The sequence below is a fragment of the Hyperoodon ampullatus genome (genome assembly GCF_949752795.1).
Source record: "Hyperoodon ampullatus genome assembly, chromosome: 2".
Classification (NCBI taxonomy): domain Eukaryota; kingdom Metazoa; phylum Chordata; class Mammalia; order Artiodactyla; family Ziphiidae; genus Hyperoodon; species Hyperoodon ampullatus.
In genome coordinates this window covers 88855102-88876980 of record NC_136915.1, presented here as the reverse complement: position 1 = coordinate 88876980, position 21879 = coordinate 88855102, and positions in this window count along the sequence as shown.

Below are 21879 nucleotides of genomic sequence, written 5' to 3'. Positions count from 1 at the left end.
TCCATTTCCTCCATTCCAACCCAAGAAACTCATCTTAACTCTGAATACTTCCCCCTATTTCTTGCTACATCCAAGAAGAAAAGGGGAAGTGAGGGTTGGCTGACAAATTGTATTTCACATTAAAATGAACTTTTATGATCTACTTCTCATAATTATCCAGGCTCTGGTCTGTCTTACTTGATAATGAGGCATAGCTGTCACTGCTTGTAAATAACTGAGTTGTCAGAAATCACAAGGAGGTATTTTGAAATTTGCCTTTTTACTTCACAAATGCAAAGTTTTCTTTACCGTATAGAGGCAAGTAAGAAACATAATTTCTCCTGGCCCAGATTTCTTTTATGCATGCATCTGTAATGAAAAGAACCTTGCTTAGGGAGGGCTGTTACCTCAGAAAACTAGAAAAAAAGCTGGATTAAAGAACATTTTATTACAGACTTTATGAAAACATTACCAGTTTAATAAAAATATAATATAAGCCAATAATTTTAAAGTAACATATTAGTACTTGCACTATATGGTCTTGATAGGTTATTCTTGTCGACACAATCATAAGTACATAGTAGCCATAAGCTATTGTGCTGAGGCTGATTAATGTATTCAAATTTCAAAGTATGACAACCTTTATAAAACTTTGCTCCTTCTTCTTGACTTTAAATACTTATTTTACTGCTCAGTGTTTTGCAAAATGAACAATGAAAGGATTCTTTAGTTTTTTCTCTTTCTACCCTCAACATAAATCTGATTTAGTGCAAAAGCTTTGATGCAGGAGTGGCTTAAATGCCACATATACCCAAACTCAGGATCATCTAAAGTCCCTGGTTTAGAGAATGCAGCAGTGAGGAATATTATTTCAGACACAGTTGAAAAAAAAAACTGCACATAGTTCTGTTGTGACAAAGCAAACAGTCACCTTATTTGCCCTTCATTTTAAAAGAAGCTGGTGATGATTTTAGAAGTGTTATTTTCCATAGCCACTCACCGTTCATTGGCATTCCTCCTGCCACCTCATCTTACAATATTCACCACCACCATACAGACGTCTATGTTACAGGAACCGCACTTCCATAAAAATGGCCATTTCCCAAATTTCAGTAAAATGACTCAGATACTGCCTGGTTTTCTCATTTTGTTGCCAAAATACTCTCATATCTCTATAAATTCCCTTTTGAAAAAAGTTTAGAGCTGCATGTATTCCATTTCTAGCTGTATTTCTTGTCTAACAATTTTTTTTTGAATAGACAATTATCACTCCAGGTGCTCCACAGTATTTACAGTAAATAAAACTATAGATTATATAAGAATAGCTTTGGGTATGGGGGGAAGTAAGGTTATAGAAATAGGAATCAAGATAGAGATAGAGGGGCTTCCTTGGTGACGCAGTGGTTGAGAGTCCGCCTGCCGATGCAGGGGACACGGGTTTGTGCCCCAGTCCGGGAAGATCCCACATGCCGCGGAGCGGCTGAGCCTGTGAGCCATGGCCACTGAGCCTGCGTGTCCGGAGCCTGTGCTCCACAACGGGAGAGGTCACAACAGTGAGAGGCCCGCGTACTGCAAAAAAAAAAAAAAAAAAAAGAAAAGAAAAAAAAAACAGATAGAGATAGAGATCAGTAGAAGAATCAGTATAGGTGTGAAAATTTCTATTTCTCTATTTCCTGAGAAAAATTACCCTAGAAAACTAATCTGGTTTCCAATAAACGAAGCACCCAAAACATGATGAAAAACACAACTGAAAATGCAGAATATATTTTCCATTCTTTGGAGGGCTTTATGAGTAACAAAGGCCAATGTTATGTTAAATTATCTTCATGTGTATAACTTATGCATGTCATTGGATCTATTTGCTTGTCCTAAAGATTTTTGGGTAGGAAAAAAGTATAGGAATAGAGTACAAAGATATGAGTTTATGTTTAGTTGTATGACTTTGGTCAGTCATTTAAATTTTTATGGCTTCTTGGTTTTCTTTTATTTTTAAACATATATAAGTTTAATACCATATATGTATATTATATGATATAATACATATCATACATATTGTACATTATGTATTATATACATGTGAGATATATATATATATATATATATCTCATAGCATTGATATAAGTATTAAATGGATTACAAATGTAAATGCCGTTGGAAACCAGCATTTATTATTTATTTATTTTTACCTTTTAAGAAAACTAACAAACGACCTCCAGAAAGGAAGAGCAGAATTATCAGCATTTAGGAGAACAAAAATGTTATACAAAGTCTTCTGGATTCAATTGTGTACTCTGTCTACAATTTATTTTACTTCTATCTAGCATTTTGCACTTAAAGTAAGCTTTCTTTAACTAAGGCACTTTTTAAAAAAGAGCTCTATACATTGGTTGTGGACGGAAGAGGAAGGGTAAAAGGTAAGCCTCTTGGTGAACTCTTCTTCACATTAGCTGCATCAGAAGCTGTGACATAGCTTGATATTTCCGGGTGTCATATATTATTGTTTGACCATTACTTCTTCCCCATACCCAAGACCTTTATGGGGGTAGAGGAAAGTACTTCCTTGACCCCCAGATGTTGCCCTAGCCATGGTACTTGTTTTGTCCAATAGGTAAGAGTGAGAGGGTGCAGTTCCAAACTTAGTCCTTAATAGACAACAGCGCTCCCATTGGCATTTCTGGGAGCTTCTGTTCTTCAGTATGAGAAGGATATGCCCCAGGTATTTACTGCGCCTCCTGTCTGGGCCCCAGAATGTGACATGGAAAGTACCGAACCTTCCCCAGCCTATCTGCAGATCTGTGAGCAAGACACTAAATGGCTGTTGTTTCATGTTACTGATTTTGAGGGTGTTTGTTAGGTTGCGTTATTATGATAAGAGCTAGTTGTCCTTACTACTAAGACTTACTGATAAAGCTTTTGGAGAATATGAGACCCAAATGTCTCTGCTACTCCTTCTCCCCAGTCTAGTCTTTGGAAGAGCCCGCCTGAGGGAAATGCTGTTTCCAGAGCAGGACACTAGTACCCAGATCATTTATCCAGTGGGGGTGGGAGTGGGGCAAGTGGCAGAGGGAACAAAGACCAAAAGATCTCAGTTTAGAATTTAGGATAGCTGAAATCTACCAAATTGAGAAAAAAATACCAGTCAACTCAGTTTAACCTTTGTGGGGAGGAATCAAGGGGTTGAAGCAAGAGGCTATTAGTGTTTAGGGACGATCCTTTTTCCTTAACTAGAAAATTAGAGATGAAAGATACCCCCGACACACACACACACACACACACACACACACACACACACACACACACACCGGACTTAACTGTTAAGTAGGGAACTCAGCAGCTTATCAGGAAGTCTTGCTTCTAACGGGGTTCAGGATTGCTACCCCAACATATGGCACCTCGGCATATCGAATACTTCAAGCTGAAGAAATTTGAGAAATGGCAGGTGCAGGGAGAAGTTTTTTACTTTTTCCTGAAGCAAGTCATAAGATCCTCATGTGAGAGGTGTCCTTCCTATGACCAGAGGAAAGGAGTATCCTCATCTCCAGAGACGGAGGGATGCAGAGGGGAATTTGAAGGAACAGGACTTGTTCAGTTTTCTCATTTACTGATACCTCTTTTTGTCCTATCCCATTTTTCCACGACTCTCCAATCTTCATCAAAGCTAGCAGAAAAATTCTTAGGTTTCTTCATTTCCTTATGAAGTCCTTCCTGTTTCATAAAACTTATGTTAAATAAATTTGTATACTTTTCTCTTGCCAAGAACTTAGAAGGGTAGAGAGAAAAGATATTTCTCCTCCCTTACACATCCATCTTTATAAAGCCAACCCGCTTCAAATTAAAATGCAGACCCTCTCCAGATCCTTCTAGTAGGCAGCAGAGATTTTACCCAGGAAGACTCTGAAATGAATCATTACTGGATATTCATTAAACTGAATCCAAGTTAATGCTGTGCTCAAAGCCAAAAGTTTATTCTTTATTTATGTACTACTTCAAATTATGACTATCTTTTTGGTCCAATGTAGAAACAAAATTATGATATTCCAATAATGACTAAAAACATCCTAGAGAGGCTGCAAAATTTCTGTTATGAACCTGGTCAAATTACCAAATTCCCAGGGAGAAATTTTAAATCTCCTTCTAAGTCCAAAGTTAAAGTCTAAACATGAATCCAAGGCTGATATCAAATTCTCTTGTCTAATGAATAAAATGTTCAAAGAAATAAAAGCCTCAGATCCATCCTCAAAAATGTCTTATTCTGCTCAGGATCAGCTGGGAAAATTTTCCATGTTGGGTGAAATTGTGGTTCCCACAGCAGAAGCATCCTAGGACAGTCCCTTAATGGAATGGGTGATTAAGTAACTAAAGAGATACTGATATTACTCTAAAGAAGCCCAAAGATTTTGTAGCTGTGCTAATATATCCTCAAGATTTAAAAGTGAGTGAGTCTCCAGTCCCTGAAGAAGCTCTTCAGGGCAGCATTATGACACAGGAGCCCTTTTGTACTCAGCTTTGATCACAGCAATAGCAGAGTCTCAATGAGATCTGGATAAAGTGGGGAAGGGTGGATGAACAAAAATCTTGATTTTAGCCTTATTCTACACTAGTGGGCCAGAATCAATGACAGGTGAACTAAAAGTCATTTGGGAGAAATCTCCTAGAAAGTGGTTAATTTTGGCAGTTCTTGTCTCCAGGAAAATAAAAAATTTTCCTATGTATAAAATATTTTAATTTCCATTTTTCCTTTGAACAATGAGCTTCTGGCACCCTCATGATGAATTGAGTGTGAGTTCTATCTACACACTGTATTTGCAGTCCTTTGCCATCTGGCTGTGGCTGCTGACTTTTGCCATGGGCTTTCTTAGACATACGAAATTATCTCTTAGGAGGGTTTTCTCTTCATCTTTCTATTTGGTCAAATGGAGAAATCCCCTCCACAGATCTTTGAATTACAGCTGCTGTGGATGTTTTTGAAACACGTGACCCTGAGGGCTGAGAAGGGCCAATATCTCTGGCATATGCCTCACTAGATTATATAAAAATTAGGTTGGGGAAAACTAAAGCTGTGGTTAGAGCTTGCATAATTACAATTTGGGACCAATCAGGGACCACATGGCAGGATTGTGACTCTGGAGCCTCTGGACCAGTCACACTAATCTAAGATTCATCCATGCACAGGGCCATGGATGTAGAATGGGATTTGGAACAATTTTCGAATGCTACCTCTCTAGGCCTAGCACTGGCAGTAACAGCCAAAAATTCACTAGTTCACAGGGACATCAGCTGTTTTGTAATTAAAAGTAGCAAATATAATGTTGCCTACCAATGCCTCAAAACTGTTGAATCCCACATCAGCCTCCCCTGTGATGCCAGGCCAAGCTGTTGCCAGGAACCTCAGGATCAAGCTGCAGCAGCCAAGGGCCTAAGAGCCCTCCCTGCTTTTTTGGTTAAGATCACTTGCCTGCAATCCCTCTTATAAGAGAAGCTACTCATTTATGGACAAACCTGATATAACTTCCAGTGAGCCAGCAAGGTCAGAATCCTGCCTGGTTTAGCTGCTTAACGTCTCCAGCTCAGGGCTATTGGCTCAGATTGCAGCGATTAATAGCCATGGATACACTGGAAGAATATGGTGTGATATACACCAGCATCATCTGCTTGGGTCAAAACCCCACCTGCTCAGCATTGAGTCAAGCATGAGCAAAGCTTGAAGATCCCCACTCTACCTACACTAGAAGTTTAAATTTTTTAAAGCTAAATGCCAGACCTTTTTGCTCTTTCAGATTGTTGTCCGTGCACCAAAACACTGCTTATCTATGAGACCACAGGTTTTCTACCACTAAACACCAACCTCCCCCATCACCCCAAATTTGAAAGCCTCATCCCTCCAGTCACAAGGTCCAACCCAGACAACGGATGCCTGCTGGAGGGACTTAGTAATTACAAGTTTACTGCACGCTTGCTTGAGAGTAAACCAGGGACATGCTTCCTACAGACACGCCAATTCCAAGAAGAAAGGAGAGAGAAACAGGCAGAGCTAAACCCTGTTGTTCCCACCAGCCCACTACTGATGGAGAGAAGGCGCTGAGAGGCTAGAGCCTCAGGGAACATCAGAAGGATGGAGGAGATGTATTACTCATCCTCAGAGTAAGAGTAGAAGGCTATTAACTTTTTGCCAAGCATCTTTTATTTAAAAAACCACCTTCTCCTACTGACTTGAAGTGTCATTTCTTCAATTACTAAATTTACATTTATTCATGGGCCTGCAATTATCTATTCAATCACTACTCTCCAGCTAGTTAAATTACAAAAGTGTTAAATATTGGATTTTTAAATATTTAGTAGGGTTATTCTCCTCTCTTGTTCTTTTCCCCACATTGATTTAATAGATATTAATATGTTAATTTTCCCAGATTAAAAAAATAATTTTGTGGTATTCTTTTTGAGATTACATTATAGATTTGACATAGAATTCTAATACAACAATCAAATATTTTATACCATTTACTTATTTGTACTTTTTTCTTCAACTTCTAGATTTTGAGCTCCAATAGGACAAGGACCACTTATTTTTACTTCTGCATTTCATACAATAGTTTCTACGTATGTTAAGTGATAGAAGCAAAGACATTTTCCAAATGTATTGGGTTTTTTTACATCAATGCCTTTTTCCTTAAAAAAAATCATATCTTTTACTTAGATTCTCTTTCCCCACCTTCTCTGTCTGCCATATTCTGTTTATTCTTCCATACTCACCTTAAATGTAACCTCCTCTGGGAAGCCTGCCCATATACCTGCCCAGGTAGAGTCTTAGTCTCTCCTCTGTGCTGCTGTATTACTACCTATAGGTCTATGTCCCTCATTACATTTTACTGTATATGTATTTATCTCTCTTCCTAGAAACACCAAGTTAGGCTTCTTAACAGAGGGACTGTGATATTCTTTGTTTTTTCACCTTGTACATTTCCTGATATATAACCTGGTTTTCTTTTTTTTTTTTTTTTTTTTGTGGTACGCGGGCCTCTCACTATTGTGGCCTCTCCCATTGCGGAGCACAGGCTCCGGACGTGCAGGCTCAGTGGCCATGGCTCACGGGCCTAGCTGCTCCGCGGCATGTGGGATCTTCCCAGACCGGGACACGAACCCATGTCCCCTGCATCGGCAGGCGGATTCTCAACCACTGCGTCACCAGGGAAGCCCTATAACCTGGTTTTCAACATGTGCTATAAATGAATAAATGCAATAAATGCAAATTGCTTGTGCTTAATATTTATCACAATGGAAAGTAAATAAATACTTTTTTGTGTAATTCATTACATACTCCATCTTAAAAAAATTTATTGGAGTATAGGTGATTTACAATGTTGTGTTAGTTTCTGCTGTACAGCAAAATGAATCAGTTATACGTATACATATATACACTTTTTAAAGATTCTTTTCCTATATAAGTCATTACAGAGTATTGAGTAGAGTTCCCTGTGCTCTACAGCAGGTCCTTATTAGTTATCAATTTTATATATAGCAGTGTGTATATGTGTCTTCCCCATTAGATAGTAAGCTTCATGGTCAGAAACCATGTCAGTCTTGTTTAACATTGTCTCCTTAGGGTGTGGCACAGAATAGCTCATTAATAAGTATCTATTGAATAAATTGATATTATTTCCTATTGTAAGTTAATAATATTATTATTAATATTGTGATGAGACCATAGCAAATGTTCATACTGAAGTTTTGCATACAGAAATTGCATAGAGAAATACAAAATATCAATAGACACTTCAGGAAAAGGAATAATATTGTCTTATGATGTTTTCAAGATTTAAATTCCATATTTTAAAAGTCATGAAAAGACTGTGACCACAGGAGATGTCCTTCAGCGAAGTAATATCTTTATTTTGCTCTAAGTCAAAATATGATGAGTAATCTACCCATAAAACATTTATATGGTGCACATAAATAGGCTGTTAGCAATAGAAACAGCAGCCAACTGGTCTACCCCGTCAACAGCAACTTATTAACATGACAAATAGATAAAATCACATGTAAAATGAGCCACAATCCTGCTGCATTTTCATTTCAATGGTCACTCCAGAAGAAATTTTATTATCATTGCATTTAAATGTTTCCTTATTGAATATTTACAGCTGTTTTTAATAAAGAAGGATCTGCAGAGTCATCAAGAATTTTTTTAAATGACAGTGGAATATATCTAGAGTGGCACCCTTTTGAAGGGAAAATAATTCTGAAAATATAGAAATTACAGGCTCTCCATGAACATGACAGAAAAGATAAAGATGCCATTACTGAATAATGGACTCACCATGAATCATTAGTAAGTCACTGTTGTTAATATATTATGTATTCTACTTAATATACAATCATATACATTATGCTTGTGTGAATAACTGCAAGCATAGATCTTAATAGTAACCTCACGGTAAACATTTAATTTAAAATAAATCTTTATAGATCCCATTACGAATCAATTTTAAAGCTTAATTGTACACCCTCTTTGGAAAACTTGGTTAAGATTTTTAGTTCTAATAATAGCTAATATTTATTGAGAATTCACTATGCATCAGGCACTGTTCAAAGCAATCTATACATATCACCTCATTATTTGATCTTTATAATGACCTATGAAGTAGGTACTGTTGTTATTACCATTTGATTAAAAAGGGATCTAAGGCTAACAGTGGTCAATGACAAGGCCTATGTTACCAAAGTCAGCAGTGACAGAGCTGGGACTTGAAATCCAGTCACAAATCCACAGTTTTGTCTGTGCAGTGGATTTTAACCACTGTGCTCTATTCTGTACAGCAAACTGGCAGTATAAAGAACAGATCTGGCTAAAATCTTGGTCAGGAGACTATTACAAATACATTTGAATTTGAATATATTTTGGCATGGCATCACTTTACAGCTCTTTGCATTTCTGCATTTCTCATTACTTTCTATTGCCTGATTACCCCTCTTGGTGCAGTTAGTTGATCTCTCAGAAGACATTCGTTTTTTGTTGTTGTTGTTGTTGTTGTTTTTTGCGGTACGCGGGCCTCTCACTGTTGTGGCCTCTCCCGTTGCGGAGCACAGGCTCTGGACGCGCAGGCTCAGCGGCCATGGCTCACAGGCCCAGCCGCTCCCCAGCATGTGGGATCTTCCCGGACCGGGGCACGAACCCATGTCCCTTGCATTGGCAGGCGGACTCTCAACCACTGCACCACCAGGGAAGCCCGACATTCGGTTTTGAGATACTTGTTTAATCATATCAAAGACATAGAATAGAATGGTAAATATTGAAGTCTGGGGGCAAAAATGAAAGGGCGTAGGATCAATAAGACTAGTTGAAGATCCAGCTAAAGTGTACCTCTAAGGCTCTAAATAACACCTGTGTCTGTGTCAGCATCTTTCTATCAACCTCTCCATCTGAATTGGATTTTAATGCAGACTAAAATCATTTAGCTTTGACATCAGGTATGTAGCAATGTTTATATGCAGATACTTCAATTTGGGATTACAGAAGATGGAACTGATTTAGAGGACACAGATCTTGCCCACAGGCATTTTATTATCTAGATTAGGAGACATCTGGTAGGAAGTAACTAAATAAAAGCATTCTAATAAGAAATGTGAGTATAATTTGAGATACAGAGATTTATAATAGAAAGAGCCCAGGCTTTGGTGTCAGAGTGACCTGAATAAAAATCTCAGAGTTTCTATTTAATAACTCTCACCTCTGGAAAACACATTAACCATTCTGTTTTACTTTTGGCCTATCTAGGATGAGAGTGCAGTGCATTCCTCCCTTTCTAGGAAGAGCTTTTGGAGCTCTGAAATTAGTTCATTTAACTTTTTTGTACCTTAACTTTCTGATGGGTATAAAAACCATGATATTTCTACAGTTCACAGGTCTTTTGTTTTGAATTGTCCTTTCAGCTTTTAGGAACATGAAATGACTTTCATTTTTAATATTGTATTTTTCAGTTCTAGAATTGTCACTTGTATTTTTGCACTGTTAATTTTTTGCTAAAATTTCCTATCTGTTCATGTTCATTATCCACCTTTTCTGCTAAACATGTTAACATGTTTATAACAGTTATTTTAAAATTCTTGTCTGTTAATTCTAATCTCTGGAATATTTTTGGGTCTCTTTTTATTGACCATCTTTTCTTTTCCAAAAAATTTTTTTAAAAAAATATTTTTGGTCATGCCATGGTAGCATGTGTGATCTTAGTTCCCCAACCAGGGATTGAACCCACACCCCCTGCAGTGGAAGTATAGAGTCTTAATCACTGGACCACCAGGGAAGTCCCTGACCAGCCTTTCTTTTGAGGATAAGTCATGTTTTTGTGCTTCTTTGCCTGTCTTGTAATTTGTATTCTGGATATTGGTGTAAAAGAATAATGGATATTGAAGTAAATGATATTTATTCCCATTAAAGGTCATGATCCTTCCTATAATTTATAGTTGAACTGATTCTAGAAGGGGTTGAAGTTTGGTTTAATTTCAGAACACCACTGGTTCCAGATAATTTGAGAGTCCAGTTAGGACTCTACTTTAAGCAGTACTTGGGATTTAAGCACCAATAAAAATCTTGAGATGTCTCACTTCTTTACAGTCCTGCTTTTTAGGTCACCAGAAAGCTTTCACTGCACTCCAGCCCTACTCCCAGCTTTCATAATTTTAGCGATCTCTATCTGTCCTCTTTCTCTGCTCTTAGCCCTTAGTGAGCTCTGCCATGCACACACTAAAGCCTCCATGAACTTTGTGGGATTTCTTTCAGCTCTCCTGCTATTTTCCCAGCCTTTGCCCTGTGTGCTGGTGAATATCCCATAAAAGAATTGGCAGATGGGTGCAGACTTGTTCTACACCTGGAGGTCCTCAAGATTCTAATCTGCCTTATCAACCTCTGTGAGACCTTTAAAAGTTCACCTGGTTTCTCCTTACTTTGCAACCTCACGATTTATGTTGGGCATGCATTGTCTCCCACCATGTTTCCAAAGGTGAACACAGCTGGCAACATAGGAGGACATTGTAAAGCTCTGAAATTTAATTCCGTTAACTTTTTTGTGTACCTACCTCTCTGTGGGGTATTATAAACTCTAATTTTTGCAGTCTATCCACCTTTTTAGTTGGTCCACTGAGATCAATAATCTCTTGTGATTTTCTACATTCTAACGGAGTGAGAAAATCTTACCTTAACCATTCTCAGTCACTATTTTGTCATCTCTGAAAAGGTAAGCTTCGATTTAGGATAAACTAAGATTGAGGATAGCATGTGAAAATTACTTAGCATGGTGCCTGACATTGGTAGGTGCTTGATAAATACTAATGTATCCTTTCTCCATTAGGTTGGCTATCAAGGGATGTCCAGTAAAAAAAATGAACAGCTGTGTGAATTTTGCCAGAATAGCATTTGGAAGGGGTTAAGTTTTGAAGACAGAGCACAGATGGGCAGAAAGGAATAAGAAAAGCAAGTCTTTGTATGTCTTGTTTATTTCTTTCAACTAATATTTACAGAATGTTTACTTATTGACTGTGCTTATAGGGATTGCTCTGAAGGAGACTTCTAAATCAAAGGTCATGTGTTCACCTATTAATTTTTTTAACCCTATTGATGTATCCACTACATTCTACAGACACAAACATGGTTATTTGCACTTAGGGATTTGTTTAAAAGGGAATGGGAGATGAAGTGGAAGTTGTGGAAACATAATGGATTCTGATAAAAGGAAAACTAAATTAAGGGGCAAAAGAAGCACAATGGGTAACAAATTAAAAGAGGAGGAAAACTCTTCCCAATCAAGGACAGCAGATAATGACTGAGAGTGTTTATGTCTCAAGGAAGGAAATTAATTTATAAACACCTCCTTGTTATATATCGGAAAAGAGCTATAGATCATTGCTAGGATTCACACCTGGAAGAATGAATTGGATTACTGGAGGGGTGGGGAAAAGATCAAAAAGGGAACCTGCACTGTCAGTTATATTTAACCCTGCTAGAGTTTTCTCTTGATGGTTTGCATTTACTCAGACCAAAAAGAGTCTTTTTGCTCAAACTGCTTTTCCCTCACCAGGAGAACCAGATGGGTTACCCCAATAGGAAAATGAAGTAAACCTTTATTTATTAAGAGATTGTTATTGAACAGAATAATTACATTTTGGGAGATGTGAATTTTCATATCTCCCAATTTCATCGTGAATGCATGATTCATAGAAACAGAAGAAAGACAGGAAATTAAGGCCAAAAAATCAAAGGAAAGAAAAGAGTCTCTTGCACATTTTATTTGGGTCAGTAACAGATTAAAACCTCAGTGAATTGAAATCCTGTGGGAGTGGAAGCAGGAGTGAATTTCTCCATTTGTGATCTTGACCTATCAGCTATTACATGAAGTTTCCCAGATGCTGGCAAAATCGGTCCTTGTTCTCTGGAAGCAGCAGCTGGGCTCTCATCATCCCCTCTACAGTTTCCTGCTTAATCTGGGAGAATTTGATAAAAAAAAAAAAAATCTAACAAACCTTAAAGTCTCTATACTGGCCAGACTAAGAACTATACTGTGTCATCGGGCACAGCAGTCATTTTATATCCTTTCTCTCTTCCTTCATTTCCTGTATCTCTGTGGAGGGAAACATTCCATCAGAAGTCTCTATCTTTATGCAACTCTCTAAAATTGGGCATTAAGAGCCTCTTGATTATATGATTTTCTTTGCTGAATATCACACCATATATATATATATTTTTATTATTACACATAGTATTCTTGCCTTTCTGTTTATGACAGTCAGTACTCTAGGAAACAAAAATACTTTGAGTGTTTAACTTATAAGTCACTGACCTTGCTAACTATTTCATAACTTACCCTCCTCAGTCTATTTGAAACCAAAGCCACAGTACTGTGGACTCATCCTAACACTTAGCACATTATATTTTAATTAGGAGATGTAATGGTATAGTAAAATGTACACGGACCTTGTTATCAGCATACTAGCTCTAATACTAGTTGTTTGACAGTGGGTGAGTTACTCTAAAATTCACTCCCTTTACTTGTGAAATGGGCATAATAATTAGAAGCTTTTTGTTGTACATTTTCAGCTCTTGTACATTTTCATGCAGTTAGTGCCAAGCAGAAGTAGATGGCACTAGACTGGCTACTTGACGATTTTTTTTTTTCTGTTTTTCTTGATTCAGATTCTTTTCCATATCAATTCATCGATTTCTAAGGCTTTGGGGTCAAACAGAGGATGATAGTTGCACTAACTTTTCAGGATTCATGTGGTGTATCCACTGTCTCTCTGATGTACACCTTTCTTATTTCTCAGATTGATTCTGGTTTAAACACTTCAAAAGCCCCAATCTCTGGAATTTAGCAGGACAAAAGAGGCAATCTCTGTGGCCTGTGAAGCTTGACTGAGAGACATCTGAGAGGACATTCTGCTTTATTTCCCAATTTAGGGTCTTTGGTGGGTATTAAATAATCCCTGATGATAGCTGTGACTATTAGAAACCCAGAGGGAAGAAATGGTAAAATTTATCAATTTCCAAATGAACATGTAAAGGAGAACAAAACTCTTGCTACCTAAGGAATATATAGTTTTCTTAAACAAAGTTAAGTTGAAGGGAAAACTAAATAAAATAATCACAAATTCAAAAGCCCCCAAACTCTACACCTATAGAATTTGGTCTACCATTTCAGTGAAAAGTCTGTGAAAATCTGCCCTCTTCCCAGAGAATCTCAGTCTCTCTAGTGAAAATTTACCATTCAGATATCACATCCTGTTCATGCCAATATGGTCTGTTCTATTCAGTCCATCTTTAAATAGCACTTAAAAAGGAAATGATAGGTGCTAACTAAGAGAGAAAGAGTTCTTAAAGGAAATCAGGACCCTGAAGAAACACAATTGGGCTTAAACAGCCACTACACCATACAAGTTTCAGTTTCACGAAGGAGAGATACAATGTTTATAGGAATGATATTGACAAAGAAGCACTTTAAAACACTCTCCTACTGTCTTACATTTGGGCCCCTCACTCCTATGTAGTTCTAGTTTTCTAAAGAGTTAATCTTTTTGCCTTTGAGAGTGTAGATCCCCAACAAGTCAATGGTCTCCTCTACCTTCCTTAAGTCTTGCATCTTACCACTCCAATAGCAAGGAAAAAGGAATCCAGGACACACACACCAGAGGGAAAAGAAAGAACACTGACCCCCATATCTAAGGTGAGCTGTCCTAGGCTGTCCTCCCCAGGCCTTCTTATACTGGGCAGCTGCAGTGACCCCAGTCCTGCATCACCTCACCGATTGTGAGTTTGAAAAACATCCTGTAAGTAAGCAATGGAAGGAAGCATAAAGAAAGAGTAATGGTTGGCTAGACTTTCTTCCAAAAAGTAGCAACACTGACCTTACTTCTATACCAGCTCCAGGGAATACCTACATCTAAAAAGGGTTTTGGGGCCTCACGTTTAATCTATTTCTCCTTAAAAAAAATCTATAATATGTAGTAGATCTCCATTTTCTATTCCACATTATCTATTTTATCTCCAATCTTTGTTATTTCTGTATTCCAGAGAAGCATATCAAAATTTCCTCTTAATCAATGAGTTGCCTTCCTGGAGCTTCCGTTCTGCAGTTTATAACCTCAACTGTGAACTTAAGTTGTTCATATTTCATCTTAAGTTTTCTAGTACTTTAAAGTTATTTCAGTCTATCTACATTTACTTAGAAATCATTAATGAAATTCTCAATTATTTTTCAGCACTGATAGTGGTCCTTGACCAATTCTAATTGTGAGACTAAATAGTTGTGGTAGGCAATTACTTAAAATTTGTTGATGACAAATTGATGTTATTCATGGAAGTTACAATATATAATTTTAAGCATTTATGTGGACAAAAAGGGGTATTGTAACTTATGTATCTTGTTGCCGCAATATGATGTTTTTACAGTACAAAAATACTAAATGACATGATAAAATCTCCCAGAATGTAAAGCACAAAGACAAAAGTATAAAAAATATAAAAGAGAGTGCTGAGACATGGAAAATCAAATAAGGTCAAATATACATTAAAAAGTATTTCCAGGGAAAGATAGGAGAGACATTAGTCAAAGAAATAATATGAATTTTTACCAAAGTTAAGGAAAAAATAAGTCCTAAGATTAAGTGTCGAGCAATATAAGTGAAAAAGGCCCACACTTAGGCATACACTCCTAAAGTTTTTCAAACCAGGAATAGAGAGAAGATTCTAAAAGTTTACAAGAAGAAAAAAGAATAAAATTGACTAAATACACAGAAGTGAGAAATGAAATTACACCATGTTTTTCAATAACAAAGGCTGATAAAAGTCAACAGGATATACTTCATTGAAAAAGTTTCATAATATTAGAGAAATGAAACTTACACAAGAGTGAGCATAAAATCATAACACTAACTTAGCTAAGCATCAGCTTCAGGACAATGTTTTCAACTGAGTTCCTAATGAACAATTGACTTTACTGTTAATAGGCAAGAAATAAAATTCCACTCATTTACTTGAGTATACCAGAGAGAATGTAGCTACACAGATAATATATGGACTGTAGCTCAGCCAGAAGATGAACACCCCCTCACCAAGAGCTCAGATCAAAAGGGAAAAGATCAAGAGTTGCTACGTCACAAGACCTATTCTCAGTTATGTAAAAATCAGAATGTTGGAGGAAAGCAAAGCTTTTCACAGATTTTCTGTATGGAATTCATCACAAATGTTTAAGCAAAATTACAAAAGTTTTAATCGTCCCAAACCAAGGTGACATCCACCATATGATGGTTAGGGATGAGACTGATAGAGCACATAAGAAGAAGAGAAACAAGAAAGCCAGAGCACCTCCAAGTTTTGAGGATCCCAAGTAATCTGGGTAGAGTTTCCCTTAGAACTCTGAGTAATTTCATAGATGCCAAATAATTCATGCTTAAGATAATGTGTGATAAACTTATTAGTTCATAGTCTGTATGCATTGAAGAAGCCTGGAAGAATATATACCAAAATGTTAATAAGAATTATCTTTAAACTGTAAGATTATGAATTATTTTCACTTTCCTCTTTACCTGTATTTATAAAGAGAAGTAAATACTTTTATATTCAGAAAAATAAAGCAAATTTTCAACTGATAAAATAGAAATTAGAACCATTCTAATAATGACAAAACTATGCTGTATAAATTCAGGCTGCTATGATTAGTATACTATTAAAATAGCTAGAAGAGCTAAGACTTGTCCAGTTTAGTTCAAAAGATAGCTGAAGTGATCAGTAACAACCTACAGTGCTTTTTTTTATCTTTACAAAGTGACGTAGCTGTTTATCTTGTAGTTTCTGTTCCTATTGAGAAAAATAATGCTGTGGCAGAACGTATAAGACCACAGCTCTGAAATGTAGAGTAAGACTCTCTGAGTCACTGTAAAGTGCCCATTGTATACTGCTGGACATTACCAACACTATTCCACTTTTTAGGTTGGGCTATTGAATTTATGCAAAGCCTAAAGACATGGCTAGAGTTTCCAACATGGTATTTGCTGAAAACCCAGGTTCACAGATTCTGAATTAAGTTCTGCAAAGAAAACAAACAAAAAAAACCATCCATCTATTTATTCAGACAGGGATGACTGGTCCCCCAACTTCTTCCATATGTAAATAGAACTTTCAGAAGGGCACATTTCCCAGACTCCTAGGCACCTAGGTGAGGCCTTTTTATTGTGTTCTAGTCAATAGTGAATTGATATGCACATTTCCTCTGTGGGAGAGGACACCTCCTTCTACTCCTTTCCTCCTTCCTGTTTCCTAGAAAGCAGACATAGTGAAAATGAGCCATACTGGACTATGTAGATGAGGAAAATGCCTGGATGGAAGAGCAACGTGATAGAAGGAGCCTGGATCTTCAACACCATGCAGCTGCCTTATCTGCCCCACACCATGTATGCCTGGACTATTACTTAAGTGGGAAATTAATTATTGTTTGTTTTTTTAAGCTACTGTGATTTTAGTCCTCTATTATACATTTGAAAAGTATCCTAAATAAAGCAATTTCAAAACTGATGGGGTAACAAGGGAATTGCCTATTCGTAGGATGGTCAGTTTAAACACACATTCAAGGACTCACTACGAAATCAGTAGCTTTTATTTTTTTACATGCTGCTTCCTCATCTGCCAGAAAGCTGCCATATTCACTCATTATTTTAAAGTCTCACAAACCTCAATATTTAAAAGTAAAGATTAGAGCTTGACAAAGAGGAGATTTTTTTATATTCATATGTTATTTTTTCCTCTCACTCTCTTTCTTCAAGAAAATGTATATAAGCTACCAGTTAAATTACTGTGTGTTGGTGAAAAGATAACCAAATATTACCTGAAATTATACACAACCCATTATGACAGTACCCTAGGGCACACAAGGTTATTGGCGTTATGGAAGATTTTAATATCATTTTATGAAATTCTTCAATAGAAGCTGCAATTGATAATCAATGAAGTTATTTTCTTGTAGAGGGTGAGTTCATATATATGCACTGCTTGAGAAACAAGGGGACAATTAATGTAAATCATTTAATACAGGATAAGGTATTAAAACAATATATAAATGGTAATAAAATGTAGAATCATTGTGGGGATCTCTGGCAATAATAGAATAGCATCGGTGAAACTTAATTATATTAATTTTGCTTTAAAAAAATCTGAATTTTTCTGCAGATATTTACATACTTTAAGAACACAATAATATTACAAAAGTAGCAATAATGTCCAGTCCTCTCTTAATTTTTGCACTAATGATGAGTGATGTAGCAAAGTTAAGCAAAATTTTTGATTATCTTTAAATCATTTCTAATGGAATGTGTTATGTGGTTTCAGGGATAGAAAATACAACAGATTTACCTTCCTAATTATGTTTTTCTGAGACTAATATTAACACTAATTAGCATTCCATTTGCACCCACCAGGAAAATTATTCTAGAATTTAAATTTGCTATAGTTAAGTCATATTCAAATTGAGTAGATTTTTCCATGTATATTAAAATGTTTAAATTTTCCCTGAGTGGGGAAAAATCTTCCAAAATATATTACATTTGAATAATTCTTTCAAGTTTTCAACCTCTTTTATAGCAATATAAAAAAATTTCCAAGATTATAAAGCTAGTAACAGTTCTTAAGATCCCCTCCAAAAAAGTCTAATTATCTTTTCTTATCCCAAAACTTCTAGTTAGATACCAGTTAGTCCCAAATATATATAGCTAAATAATGATTGAATTTAAAGTAGCATATGAGACCCCACTCTAATACCTTGGTAGCTATTACCAAGTATATTAGCTTGCTAGAGCTGGGTGGCTCATATGACAGAAATTTATTTTCTCACACCTCTGGAGCCTAGAAGTCTGAGATTAAGGTGTTGGCAGCGATTCTTCTCCCTGTGTCTTCACATGTTCTTTCTGTGTGTGTCTGTGTCCTAATCTCCTTTTCTTATAAGGATACCAGCCATATTGGATGAGGTTCTACCCTAATGACATTATTTTAACTTAATTACCTCCTTAAAGGACCTATCTCCAAATAGTCACATTCTGAGGTACTGGGAGATTAGGACTTCAACATAGGAATTTGGAGAAACACTGCTCATAACACCTAGAAAATATAATCTCCTCTTTTTCCTATCACAAAGATCCCAATTATAGTTCCACAGACAGAGGTTACTATCCATGTGTTTGATTGGGAGGTGAGCTCTGTAGTACCAGGTCCCATATCCTGAGACTGTTTTGAGTGGACAGTACTTATTAAGTCTTCTTCATACACAATATTTCACATGATATTTCATTTGATCCTCAAAACAAACTTGTGTGGTAGGTATTATTACTACAATCATAAAATAGATGAAAAAACTGAGGATCAACAGGACTAAACGGCTTGCACAATGTTACACAGTGATTGACAAATCCAGGACTCAAGCACAGTCCTCAGACCACACCACCTGCAAGGAATTAACTAACCAAATTCTTTCCCTCCCCCTTCCCTCCTTTCTCCCTTCTTGTCTTTTTTTTTTAAATATAAATTTATTTATTTATTTATTTTAGGCTGTGTTGGGTTCTCATTTCTGCGCGAGAGGGCTTTCTCCAGTTGCGGCGAGCGGGGGCCACTCTTCATTGCGGTGCGCCGGCCTCTCATTATCGCAGCCTCTCCCATTGCGGAGCACAGGCTCCAAATGCGCAGGCTCAGTACTTGTAGCTCATGGGCCCAGTTGCTCCGCGGCATGTGGGATCTTCCCAGACGAGGGCTCGAGCCCGTGTCCCCTACATTGGCAGGTGGATTCTTAACCACTGCGCCACCAGGGAAGCCCTCCGTTCTTGTCTTTTAATTTTTTTCCTTGCTTTTTGTTTTGGATGCTCTATTTAATTTTTTTTCAAATGCTATAAAATCAATGAGGATTGGTTTTTAAGATACATATGTAAATTTATATATATAATATTTATATATTTTAATATTATGTATAAAACCCCAAATACATAGAAGATATATTAAACCAAAAGAAATTTCAATGAGCTTTGACCTACAAAAGTGGCAATTTCCTATGATTCAATCAAGAAAAAAGACACCATGAACTTCCAGTTTCCTATATGCATCTCCCTTGAATTATTTCCCTTGAGATTTACTCCCCCTTCCATCTTTCATTGGACCCCATCCCAAACCCAGCTGTTTGTCCGCCAGTTGTTCCCTTCATGATACCAATCTGTGAACAAAGTGGAAAGGTCAGGGCAGAAGACATGGTGATGTGTCTGTTGAAAAGTGAATAAGTGAGTGGATCATGAGCAAAAACTAAAACCAAATAACCATTTCTGAGAACAGCTTCTTATAATTCTATTCCACTGAGAAGTTAAAATGAGTTGACATTTACTGTTAGGTATTCCCTTCTCCAGGATAGATAATATTTCTTTACAAAGAAACTAACCTCCAATCCCCGCCCCCAAAAAACAAACAACATACCACTCATGATCACTGTTGTTATCTAATACACACATGAATCACTGTTAATACTTGTGGTAATTATCTATTAGTGTGTAAAAAGTTACCCCAAAGTATGGCGGTAATTATCTATTAGTGTATAAAAAATTACCCCAAAGTTTGGCGGCTCAAGACAACACACGGTTATTATGTTACATCTTTTGGGGACAGGGAATCCAGAAGTGGTTGAGTTGGGCAGCTCTGGCTCAAGATCACTCTCATTGCGCTGTCAGCACATGGCAGGAGCTGCAGTTACATGAAGGTTTGGCTGAGGATGGAAGATCCATTTCCAAGATGCCTTACTCACATGGCTATTGGCAGAAGGCCTCAGTTCCCTACTGACTTTTGGCAGGAGGCTAATGTTCCTGCCACGTGGGCCTCTCCTCACAGTATGGAGCTAACTGGCTCCAGACCCAGCAACCTAAGAGCAAGCCAGCCAACAGGAGGACATAGTGCTTTTTATGACCAAATTTCTGAAGTCACATGCCATCACTTCTGCTCTATTCCATTCACTAGAGGCAAGTCACTAAGTCCAGGGGAGGGAAATTAAGCTCCACCTATTGCAAGGAGGAGCCTCAAAGAATTTGTGGACATGTTCTAAGCCTGCTACACTACATCTATGTCGTGTGTGCCAAGAAGCACTCAAGTTAAGAAAGAGTCCGTGGCTCTCAAACAGTAATTCGAGATCGAACAGGAAATTTTGGGCCTTAGTCTTGTACATATATAATAGAATACGTTAAGCACTTCTGAAAAATAGTTTAATATAACTGAACATACCAGCAGAAAAGTTGTCTTGGCTTATTTAAAAGATCAAAACATTGATTCTAAAGCATTGTGTTCATGTGTACAAAGGCCATTTCTTCATGGTTAGCTTACCTGTTGCTTCATATTACAGTTCTACTCAGTGTCTGACTTTACTTAAATCCCAAATAATTGATAACTTGTACAGACTTCAAATAAATTTAACCGACATGTATTAGTTTTATGATGAGTATGACAAATTAGCATATAAAAGTTATAAAAAGTTTGTCCTTACCTTTGCTCCTGGTTTCCAAGAGAGGGCATCAAGAGCTGAAGAATAACGGCTTCATTTTGGAAGGAAGATTCTGGCAACTTATACCAAGATGGAAAAGGTTGAAAATGATGCTGGCAATATGCCATTGCAGAATTAATCATTATTTTCCCTCTAGTTTAATAAAGACCACATTTCCTTTTTCATCACTCAGTCACTGTACATATTAAATTTCATGAAAGGTTACATTATTTTATATTTAACACCTTTTTTTTTTTTTTTTTTGCGGTTCGCGGGCCTCTCACCGCTGTGGCCTCTCCCGTTGCGGAGCACAGGCTCCGGACGCGCAGGCTCAGCGGCCATGGCTCACAGGCCCAGCCGCCCCACGGCATGTGGGATCTTCCCGGACCGGGGCACGAACCCGTATCCCCTGCATCGGCAGGCGGACTCTCAACCACTGCGCCACGAGGGAAGCCCCATTATTTTATATTTAGAGAGGGAAGGGATAATGCTTGCAGCGTGCAGACATCTAAGGGCTACGTGACCCACAACTGAAGCAAGACCATGGCATCTAGCCATCCGCTTCTCTTTTCTGCATCTCTCTCTGTCTCTCTCTCTCTCTCTCATTCTCATCCTAAATTTTGGGGATCTCATATAATTTGTTTTTCATCATTGTCAATTTGGATTAGTCTTTTGTAGCAGAATTAATTCACAGACTTTTCTCCCAGGGCTTCTTTGCAGGTTCTTTGCAAGGAAGCTCAGAACCCCCTCCTCCCTCTTCCACATGCCTTCAGCTCCCCCTCAAAGGTGTCCCTCCCTGCACTGTCTTGCTGCTTGGATTTCCTAGCCTGACAAGGTGCTTTTCTTGAGTGTGGTGCTGGCAAGAAAG